The sequence below is a fragment of the Rhinolophus hipposideros genome (assembly GCF_964194185.1).
Source record: "Rhinolophus hipposideros genome assembly, chromosome: 3".
In the NCBI taxonomy this organism is placed as follows: Eukaryota; Metazoa; Chordata; class Mammalia; order Chiroptera; family Rhinolophidae; genus Rhinolophus; species Rhinolophus hipposideros.
The window spans coordinates 14,086,515-14,099,118 of NC_138049.1; positions in this window are offsets into that span (position 1 = coordinate 14,086,515).

Genomic DNA, 12,604 nt, shown 5'->3' on the forward strand with positions numbered 1-12,604 from the left:
TAATTATAAACTAGAAAACTAGAAGAATTAATAATTTTATTAATGAGTAGCTAATAATCCAACATTCATATAGAAACTATAGAAAAAGTTCAATATACAGATGAAGTTCAAAGGTCAACCACCTGTAGATATACATGATATATATATTATATCATGTAATTTTCTTTTAACTTTTAAGAAATTTATTGCTTAAGTATAAAGCCAGCCATTAACTGCTGACTCAAATGTATGATAAAACAACAAAGAGGGCTAGGGGGAGTTAATCCTTTCATTTGTATATGTATTTTTTTCATTTATATGTTTCCAGCCACTGTAGAAGACTTGACAGAAGCAATTCTTTGCAGGGAACTAATTTGACATAGCTGCCACCACTTGTTCAAGATGTGTCTAAATATAAACAAACAAACGAAATGTAATCACCAATAAGCCAGTATTATTTTGGCTCTTCATTTTTCTAGAGTTGGGCTGTTCTCCACCCCCTTATGACTGGAACCAAGATATAGTAAATGATTTGCTTGATGAGGAGAGAGAATTTCTCAGTACACATATTTGGAGAGTACCTGAAGGTATCTGGAAGGTTTCTACACTCCAGGACAGATCAAATTACTGTAATTCTCACCATTTCAAATCCTTTCACAGAATCTACAAAGAGTCCTGTAAGTATACAACAAACAATCCAACGTTCATATAGAAACTGTTGATATTTTATATAGTTTATTAAAAATGTTTTAATATATTAATTCAACGAACTTTTACTGAGTTAAGTGCCAACTAATACACTGGGTACTTTTCAAAGCTGGAAACTTTGGTTTCATAAGTCAACATGCTTACTCAAAAAACGACATTATACAGACATGCATTGTAAAATATTGAGAGATTTTAACATTCCTCTATTGATTTGAAGCCCTTTATGAATTTTTAATCTCAGATTCGCTATATGTTGTCCATGACATAAAAATATACTTCAGTTATTTTTTACATGTGATTAAGAACCCAATGCAGAGACCAATGCTTGACCTGAAGAAGAGTCACTAAAATCGTATCCAAGAGAGGTTGATAATAGTACCCCATTTTACAGAGCTCTCAGTCAATGCCCTAGTGAGATTCTGTATTTGCAAGGAATCATCTCAGTTTTATCAGCTGCTTTGTTTTTAAATGACTTCTTATCCTTCCCACAAATACAGTATCTCTAGGAGGAGTAGCTGTGATAAATCACAATAAGAGGTAGAAAATCGATAGTTACACTAGGTCCACTTTGCCTTTCCTTCCCCCCTCCCAACATGTTACTTCATTACTTCTTTGGGAATATAATTAATCACATGAAAAAGAGTCCAAAATCTGCAGCTGCTTCTGCTACTAAGTCAATGAAAACTTTGAAAAGTGAAATAATCGTTGGGATGTGTTGTTTTGAGTGTGATTGTGCTCTTGAGAATTCTATGGAAGAAATTATGAGTAAAATATTTGAATTTTACTTTCTATGGAAGAATTGGAAACACGGATTATGTCAGAGTATGAAATTATGGGGTGTTTTCCTGAGTAAAAGTGATGGGTTAGTGAAAATAACATCCAGTAAGTGATTGCAATATCTAGCATTTCGAGCAAAACTTTACAGAACAAATTCCATTATTGTAGGTTGCCAACAGTCCCTTAGAATATATTTGTTGACAGTGTTATTGAAGTATAATTGGCATAGAAGGAACTGCACCCATTTAAAGTGTACAATTTGATGAATTTTGACAAATGTATACATCCTTGAAATCGTCACCGTAATCAAGAGATTGGATTTAATGATTTACCCAAAAATCTCTCCAGTGTGCTTTTGCAATCCCTCTATACAATCTTTCCCGGCCCCACCCTGCCTGCCCAGGAAATCACTGATCTGCTTTCTGTCACTGTAGATTAGTTTGCATTTCTAGAATTTTATAGAAATTCATAAAAATGGAATCATCTTTATACTTTTCTTTGGTTTATTTTATTCAGCTTATTTATATTTAGATGCATCAATGTTGCCAAATTTAACAATAGGTAGTTTTGATTTTTTCAAATCGACTTTCCTAAATATTCAATAGTGAATATATGTATTTTTTCCCCTGTAATTTAGGCATATATGCATGACACATGCATTCATATATCCTTCCACTGAAATCCAGAGAATAAAAAGTCAGCTGCATTTGAGTCTGAATTGGAAAGAAAGGCAGTTCCATTCTATATTTAATAAGTATGCATTCACCTTACATATTTTTCCTGGTTTATATCCTTATTCTAGTCAGAGTACTTGAAGGACTTAGAAAAAAATAATTTTATTATCTTTACATAATAATTACTGGTTTGGCTGGGAATGGTGCATTTTTGGCCATAACTCCAAATCTGAAAATGACAGGGAGGTATCAGCTGTATTTTGTCCATTTAGGGGGAAAATATCCTGGAAAGTATAATCATGTGCCTTAAACGTTATTTTATTGTAATGTGAAATGACTTTTTAAAAAGTACATTTTAACTGCTTATATCCATGACACAGATTAAGGTGTGAAAAATTATAAAAATTATGACAATTGCAAACCAATATTCCACAGTTTCTGTTATTGATACTAATTTTTACATTAATTTATCAGCTGTCTAAAATAACTTATAAAACTATATTATGATATCATCTCAACTTTGAAAGGAAAAAAGCTGGAAAAAAAACATATATATATGTATATATACATATACATATACATATACATATATATATATATATATATATATATATATATATATATATATATATATGTATTCGCCTAAGAAAAAGACTAGATGTTAAAGTAATTCTTTCTGGATGATAGAATTTTTTTTGGGGGGGTAAATTCTTTTTTTTTTTAATTTATTGGGGTGACAATTGTTAGTGAAATTACATAGATTTCAGGTGTACAATTCTGTATTACATCATCTATAAATCCCATTGTGTGTTCACCACCCAGAATCAGTTCTCCTTCCATCACCATATATTTGATCCCCCTTACTGGATAATAGAATTTAAAATGATTTTTTCCCCTTCATTATGCTTGCTTGTTTTTTCCCCCCAAGTTTTCTCCATTAGACACATGTAATTCTTGCCAAAAGAATAAAACCATTTAGAAATTTTTTAATTCTCCAAGGAAGATATCCAGGTTTTAACCTGAAAGATATAAGTTTATGTAGTATGTTATGACAACCCAGTACACTGTATTTCACAGTATTGAGTGACAAATTAAAGTAACATTGATAGGTTTCATAAGAAAGTAAGCCACACAGGAGACCTCAGCAGTTCTTAAACTTGGCTGTATGCTAGAAAAACATGGGAGTTGTAACAAAATTGAAGGCCTGTGTCCCAACTCCAGATAGTCTGACTTAATTGGTCTAGGGGGCAGCCTGGGTACTGGGGTTGTAAAACGTTCCCTAGTTAATGCTAAGTGTGCAGCCAAGGTTGAGAACCACAGATCTGGAGACTTGCGATTGAACTGACTTTCCTGTTGCTTCCTGGATTCTGATGGGAATTAACAGTCAACTAAGCAAGGATTGGGAGAAAAGCAATTTCCTTTTAGCACAGTTTTTAAATGACATTAGGGGAGGGGAATTCTATGTTCTGGAATCATCATCATTACATATACTCAATCTGGTCCTTCCAAGGAAATCAATCCACCTGGAAGTGGTCCAACATAAAGCCTCATGGCATAATGAATTTTGTTTTACAGTAGGAATATCTTATAGTAAGACTGCATTTTTTAAAATCATGCCAATGAAGATGGTATTTTGGTATACAGTTACAGATAAATATAAAATCATCTATATGCAATTCTATATTACTTATCATATTCACGAGAAGAAAACTATTAGGTTGTGAAATACTGAGTATTTGCTCCTATGTGTAGAATGTAATCACTATAGAAAACATTTCCTCAGCCAAAACCCTCATGCCTACAGTCATGAAAATAATCAGTATGAACTGATAAACATCTTAACTAGGAATAAATGGAAGAAAAACAGATAAGTTGATCTAACATTTCTTTTGCATTCCTTTAAACTGACTTGCTAAAGTCTTTCAAAATAATTCCATAATAATGTCAATAAACCCATGTAAGTAGACACAACTAAGTTTTCACAAAGCTGCAAAAGCAATTCAATGGAGTGAAGATAGCCTTTTTAACAAACAGTGCTGGAACAATTGAACATCCATAGGCAAAAAAATTAACCTTGACCTAAATCTCACATCTTATAAGAACATTAACTTAAAATAGATTACACACTTCAAGGTAAAATATAGAACTATACAACTTTTAGATAAAAAACATAGGAGAAAATCTTAAGGACCTAGGTAGGCCTAGGCGTGGAGTTCCATAAGAGGAAAAACTGATAAATTGTGCTTCATCAAAATTAAAAATGTTTGCTCTGCATAAGACCCAGTTAAGAGAATGGAAAAGATAAGCTATAGCTTGAGAGAAAATATTTGCAAATCACATATCCAATAAAAGACATCTAGATATATGAGGAATTCTCAAAACTCAACAGTAAAAACAAACAATCCAATGAGATAATGGGCAAAAAGACTTGAAGAGACATTTCACCAAAGAGGACATACAGATGGCAAATAAATACATAAAAATGTGTGTGATTTGGGAGAAGCAAATTAAAACCACATTGAGGGGTTACTACATAACTACCAACAGAGCTAAAATAAAAATCACTGATAATACCAAATACCGGTAAGGTTGCAGAAAAACTGGATCACTCATATATTGCTGGTGAAAATGTAAAATGGTACAGCCACTCTGGAAAACAATCTGGCAGCTTCTTAAAAAACTAAACATGCATCTACCAAATTACACTCTTGGACCTTTACAGACTTCTGTTAACACAAAAACCTGTACACAACTGCTTATAGCAGCTTTATTTGTAGTAGCCCCAAAGGGGAAGCAACCCAGATGTCCCTCAACATGTTGAAGGGTTATAAACAAACTATGGCATACGTATGTCTATACCATGAAATACTACCCAATAAATAAAAAAAAAAACTACTGATCCATGCAACAACCTGGATGAATCTCCAGAGAATTGTGCTGAAAGAAAACCACCAATCCCAAAAGTTTATATACTGTATGATTCCATTTATACAGCATCCTTGAAATGACGAAACTCTAAAAATTAGTCATTAGTCATAGAGAAGATATTAGTGGTAGCCAAGGGTTAAGGAAGGGTGGGGGAGGAGGGGGTGGGTATGGCCATAAAACCAGCAACAAGAGGGATCCTTGTGGGCCAGGAACATTCTGTACCTTGATTGTATCAATGTCAGTATCCTGACTGATATGTATCTTATAGTTCTGCAAGATGTTACCAGGAGGAGAACTGGGTGCAGTGTATAAGGGCTTTCTTTGTATTATTTCTTAAAACTGCATGTAAGTCTACAATTAACTGAAAAAGAAAGGTTTAATTTTTTTAAATAAAGAACAATAAATATTTATTCTCAGATGGGCTAAAATATCCAAGACACCAGTTTTATTCAATTTAGTCTCCGCAACTTTCCAGAGTCCTTGAAAAACCCTTTAAAATGAAAATTAAGCCAAATTAGATGTCAACACAGTGTTAATAGGTTGGTATTTTGTAGTGTTTCTAAGCTTGTTAACTATCAAACTTGATAAAAACACAGAAACAATAGGTTTCCTGACTCTGCTGTGTAAATACACTCTTAACTCTTGGCTTCATCTGCCTGAAGTAGTGGACCCACCTGTAATTATCCTGGCCAATATCATTTCCAAATTCTCCTGTTTGTGAAGGGTCTCAAAGGAACCAGATCAAAACAAGAAAGGAAGCCAGGGTCCCTCAAAACAGATCAAAACAAGAAAGGAAGCCAGGGGACTGTCACTGTGAGATCAGCAAAGAGGAACATCGTACACTCAAAAACAGCTTCTGCAAAGGTCCCTCCCTTTCTGCTTCTCTGATCACCAATGTTTAGCATGTCTTTCCTTAGCAAAATACATCTTGGAATCTAGCAATACCCTATCAGATAGATAAAGAAAGATTCAAAATATCGGATAAAGAAAGAACAAAAGGAGTGCTTTGCTTTGGTGATTTAAAAACGCTAATTTCCTAGGGTAACTTTAACTTGAACAAAATTGAGTGTGGATTGTATTTTCTGGATTTGAAAAAATCCATATTCTTCTTTGGCCTATAGTTAATAACTACTATTATATATTTGCTTGTTTATAAACATTTGCAACATTCAAGGCAATGCAGCAAGGCATTCCCTAAGATTAACAAATTAATAAATTTCTATAATCATATTTTTTAAAAGCTCTGATAATGATAAAGCTCTCAGCCAGCACACTGGCCACCAGTATTAGAAGCTGATTTTTGAGCAGAGTAAGACTTGGGCCCTGGCAGAGAACTACGCTTATCCCCCAAAAGTCCACATTTCATTGTATTCAAATAAAATGGTTTCTGGACACTTTGAAGATATGTAGAGACAAATTCCATTTTAGCCACTCTTCAGTATAATGGTATATCTAACTTTGGTGGCCAAGAGAACAGGTAAGAGGATTTTTAGAGATCTGAGCAGACCAAGGTTTCTTTGATATCCTTGCGATGGGCTTGCTCTGAACAAACTAGCAATTGAGTTGAAGAATGATTGTATTTATTATTGAATAATTTCCTCCTTATTGACACAATTTTTTCTCAGTACAAGTTGCAAAAGCTATTTCTCTTAAATGTATTATCATCTCAAAACACAAAGCCATATAGATAATTAAATGGAAGGCTCTTCCGTCCCACGTAAGCCACAGTTAAGATTCAGAAAAGTGGAGCTGGTAAAAAGGGTTGGCCTTGACCTTCATTTGAGTTTTTCTTTCCTAAAGCTGCAAAGTTCCAGTTTGCTTTCTGTTACTGCGTCTTTATTTATTTTGTTCTGGTTCATACCTTTATTGTGGAAACTGGTGTTCTGATTTGAAGTCCCTTATCTGTCCCCATCCTGCCCCACCCACACACTTCCGGCTCCCCACTCTTGTATTCTCCTGCATTCCTCTACCAACCCTGGGAATCCCAAGATAAGAAGGGAGTTTACTGTGGGGGAAACTCACATAAGGCTTCCTTATTTTTCCTGCTGCCTCTACATAGTGAGTCAAGTGCCCTAAAATCCATAGACTCTTGGAGAAGAGAGCACAATGATGGTTCTCTGGAGGGTTGTGGTCAGAGGGGTGTTAGAGAGGAGGTGGGTCCAGCCTGGGGCAGGGCTCAGGGACAAAGAAATTACTCTCTTGATAAGCCCAACACACTTTAGACTGGAACATTTATTTTTCATTTTTCTGTTTTCTTTTGGACTATGAAATAGGAAAATTTTAAATGTGATTTATTTCACCAGCTACTGTGGGCTCAAAAAAATGATGTGCTGACCACTTGTAGGTGAGAATTTTGTCTGTGGAGCAATAGCTGACAAATAAGAGGTGAGATCGATTAAAATTACAGGCTTAGCCACTTGGGGACCTTGTGTGCTAGAGGAAGTCTTGGTGGAAACAATTGGAATTACAACCCATTTAATCTGTCCTTAAAACCAAGAAGATGAAGAGAACTACTTATTTTGAAACTAATTATTAATGCACGTTTATTTCAGATTCTCCCTTCCAGTTGCACTCTAGGCCTAACACAAGAATTCTGAGACTAGGAATTTTCCATGAGCGACCGTTTTGAGTGGCCACAAAGGTCCATCTCAGAAGGCTGAGCCAAACAGGCAGGTTCTCAGAGGACTCTCTAAGTGCAAGAAGAAAACAGGGAAACTCATTTATATGTATGTAGTTTCATCCTATCTATAAATTAGTAATCTGAGTATATTATAGAACACCTAATATAAGTATAGTATCATAAATATTAGGTCGGTGCAAAAGTATTGTGGTTTAAAAGGTTAAAAATAATTGCAAAAACCGCAATTACTTTTGCACCAACCTAATAAATATAGCTATGTATATTGGTCCAAATGCTCAATTAAAAAAACTGATGGCGTATACATTTAAGAAGCCTGGAGACCGTTTTGCTAAAAGCGAGGAAAATCAGTCTTCCTCAGTCAAGTCCACAGGAAATGACTTGTGATTTAAAACCGGAAATTCACAATTAGTGTTAGTGGCTGGCTGTTAATTCATTCACACATCACACACTCCTCAAGGAAAGGATCACATTTTATATATTTTTCCCCCATAATCTAGCACAGTCCTTGAAAGTGTAAGAGAATTCTTAATGATGGGTAAACTGGATTGTGAGAGGGAGTGGAGAGGAATGGACAGGGACTGTTCTTAAGTTAATTTACCTGGATTTAAGTCTTGGTCAGCCACTTGGTAGCTGTGTGGCTTCAGACAAGTTACTTGACCTGTCTGTGCTTTGGTTTGCTCAACTGTACGGTGAGAATATTAATACCTTCCTCATAAGGTAGTGAGGAGCAATTATGAGGATACATTTAAAGGGCTGAGAACAGTGCCCTGGTACTTAGGAAATATTCCAAAGCAGGATTTCTTCTTCTCCAAGGCAGTGGTCTCCAGTCTTTTTGATGATCTACCCCATCACTACAAAAAAGAAAAAAAAAAGCATTTAGCTTCAATATATGTATGCATTATTTATTTATATATTCTTATTTATCTATTTTTTCTATTAATCTGTACCTTTGGGCATCAGTACTACAAAGCAAAATGCTATGTATTATTTCACCAGGATTGGACTGCAGGCCTGATAGATAACGTTATAAAAAGACCTTGCTTCCATCTTGGATACCCACTCTCTCACTCTCTTGTTCTCTCTCTCTCTCTCTCCCTCTGTCTCATCTCTGACTCAGAGGAAAACATGCTGCCATCTTGTGAGCAACCCAATGGAGACACCCATGTGGTGAGGGCCTGAAACCTCCTGCCAATAGCCAGCTAAGGACCGAGGCCTACCAACAATGTGAGGGCGAGTTCGCAAGCGGATTCTTCAACTCCAGAGGAGCCTGGAAAGGGCTACAACACTGGCCGAAAGCTTGAATGCAACCTCAGGCGAGACCCTGAGCCAGAACCACTCTGCTAAGCCATTTCCGGGGTCCTGAGCCTCAGAAACTGGGTACAATAAAAAAAAAAAAAAAAAGAAAGTTTGTTGTTTTAACGTATTTAAAAATGCTCTATTTTTGTTTAAAGGACAAATAAAATATGTTGGAATTTGCAAGCCCAAGGATTTTCAGATATTTACAAAAGAAGAAGGTGGTAGATCCTTATGATTTTTAGCAGATGCATATTCCCAGCAGTCACTAAGCCTATCTGAGTTGAGGCCTCTGTGTTTCTTGTGTCACAGTTTGGTGACAGCCACCCTCTGCAAAGCCCCTGCGCTGTTTAATTTCCAAACAAGATCTGGAAGGAACTCTCAGACGCAGATGTAAGATGAGCTCATTAAATGGCAGGCAGAGCGACAGAACAATTTCCAACAAGAATGTTCCTGCAGAGAGGACCTGTGCAATGACCACAGAGGCAGGATCAGCTGTGACAATGCCCTGTGCAAATAAAAACTCAGGAGATGCTCAATGCAACGCCATTGAAATAGGACTGTAGGTAAAATGGCCTTGTTCTCATCCTCGGGGGCTCTTTGAGAGGCTCCAGAATTTTATAAGACGACGCTAAAACAATATCTATTTTCAGACCTAATAGTGGAGTGCAAATATATGTAAATTTAAACACCGAATTTTAATGTGGAGTAATCTTAGGATCTGGCAGAGTTTGGGGGAGGTGCAGAAGACATTTGGAACAGCAACCAGGAGAGGAAACAGCTCACTGCATAAGGAGTGATGTCACAAGGAAGGCCAGGCAGCCGTGGACGCTTTGTTCCATACAAATGAGTTGCAAAGCACTATAAATGCAGTAAGTAAAAATATTTGTAAAGGACACAAGCAGTTGCCTTAAAGATGGTAAGAGTAGGTCTCTCAGATGTACGTGGAAATCTGCAACATGCTGAGAATTTGGGGAACCAAAAATTTAAACCTCAGAGGTCCCATCTCTTCATTGAAGGGAGTGATTTTACATCATCTCCAGCTTTTCTGTGTGAGGTTTCAATCGTATTCAGCTCTCATTTAGCACAGACAATGACTCTAGGATATGACCTTTCTTGGCACTGTGATCTTGAAGAATATGTGGGCTCCCTTTTTAAATTCTCTTAGCAAAATTAAATAGTAGATCTTTTATGTTAAACTGTTATTTTAATTTGTAAATGTTGGTTCTTGTATTTTTGTCTCACATTTCACTACTCTGCCCTCCACAGTAGAGAGCTGTGATGAAGAGGCTACGGTACCCATTGTCCTCTGTGCTGCCTGTGGATTGCCCTGGTCACCCACCCACAACAGGCATAGGACGCTTGGGTCTCTGTGCGTGTGTCCAGGCAGCGTCTCCTCAGGTGGAGACCGTTAATACACTGGAAAATAGTCACTTTGGTTTTCCAGATTTTTTGGTCTAAAACAGAGCATCTTCTGCCCTTCCTTGCCATCAAGATCTCCTTAATCCTGTAACTCATCCACTCGGGCAAACTTTTCACCCTTACTCCAGCATCCTAGCAGATGGTGATGATGGAGGCTACTATTTGAACACTGACCTGATGCCACTCCCTGGGCTCCATGGATGGTACCTCTTCCCTCCCCCCTGGCATATCTTACTTCTCTTCCTCTGTTGACTTTTTCTTTCATACAAATGTATAACTCTATTTTAGATTAAAAAAATAAACAACTGCTAAACTTCACTCAACGCCCTTAGAAGCTGCCTTTCTGTTACAGTCAAGTTTCTTGGAAGAATAGTCTACACAGCACTTTGGTCTTCTTCACCTTACGCTCTGTCATTCCTCGACTCTCTGCCATCTGGCATCTGTCCCCACCACTTCGGCAGGCTGCTGTCTGCTTGTCCTGGTCACCGCAGTGCCTCAGCCTCTATCTTTGTTCCCATCCTGCGATATGACGTTGTGGACCACTGCCCTTAAGAAACCTCCTCTTCTGCAGCTACCTGGCTTTAACTGCCCTTTGGTCTCTGGCCGAACTTCTTCTCTCCTCCAATGTGGCTGCTCCTCGATACCCTGTCCCGGGCCATCTCCTGTTCTTCTCTCACCTCATCTCATTCTCTGTCTCCTTTCTGAGTCAGCCCATCCAAAACTTTAGTAGCTACTTACTTGCCAAGCATATCTGGATGCGTCCCTTAGCCCAGTCTCTTTCTGCAACCCAGCACAGACTATCCAACTGCCCTTTTTGTACATCAACTACTTTAAAATAAGCTCACCTCCTTTTCCTAATAACTTCCTCTCTCTCTTGTATTTCATAGCGTGCTAGTTCATCAAACCAGAAAGCTTAGAGTCATGCAAAGTTCCATCATGTCCCTCATTGCCTCAGCCAGTAGCCAAATTTGATTACTTCTGTCTCCTGTAAGTTTGGGGTACTTGTTCCCCTCCATTTTCACTACTGCAGCCCTTGTTATTTAGGCCTTACTACTCCTGCCTTGTTATACTGTCCTATTTTACATCTCCAGCACAGACACAGTTTGACAAGTGTATGTTTGTGCAAGTCAACTTTCATCTACATGTTAGGAGCAGTTCGTTGACATTTAAAAGACCCTGATCATAATACTATTCAGCCTTAAAAAGGAATGAAATTCTGATATATGCTAAAACATGAATGAACCTTGAAAACATTATGCTAATTTTTATGAGGTTAGAAATAAGCCAGGCACAAAAGAACACACATTGTGTGATTCCACTGACATGACGTTTCTAGAGAAGTCAAATTCATAGAGACAGAGAGTGGAATGGTGTTTGCCAGGGACTGGGGGGTGAGGAGAATGGGGAGTTGTTTAATGGCACAGTTTCAGTTAGGGATGATGAAAAAGTTCTGAAAATGGATAGTGTTGATGGTTGCACAACATTGTGAAATACTTAATGCCACTGAATAGTTACAATGGTCAATTGTATTTGTATACTTTACCACAATTTTAGAAAGTGGGGAAAAAACGACTCTAATCGGAAGTCAACCCCAGGAAGGCACTTCAAATATGTCACTTAACCTGCACTCGAGGATTTATTGATTAGAATAAGGGAGGTTAAAGAGCATTGTAAATTGGTAAATGGGGTGAGAGGGACAAGTTACTGCTAAAAAGAGTTACACAGGCACTTCCTCTTGTATGAGAGGGTTAAAAATCAGGTAAAACCCTTAGCCTTACACCTTGAGAATGGCCCCTTAGGTCCGGAAATCCTAGAAATCTGTTGGTGTGCCTCCCTTCTCTCTCTTCATATTCCATTAGGACTGCTGCCATCCTGTCCTCAGAACAATGTCACATTTGCCATGAGAAGGGACTCTGTCCTTTGAGGTGTCTCAGCTCCTACTGGACAGAGAACTAGGACTTCATGGCGCTCACACAACACGTTGTGTGACTGTTTTCCTGCCTGCTTACTCCTATACATTCGTGCCTGTTGTAGAAGCTGCTTTCATGCAACATACAACCTGAAGGGATATGTCAGATGAGACCTATAGCTCTGGGTACTTCTAATCCTTGGAGGCTGCTGAATTTCTGCAGTCTTCCTAAAATACAAATCAGGTCATGTCAATTTCTCACTCAAAGTTCTT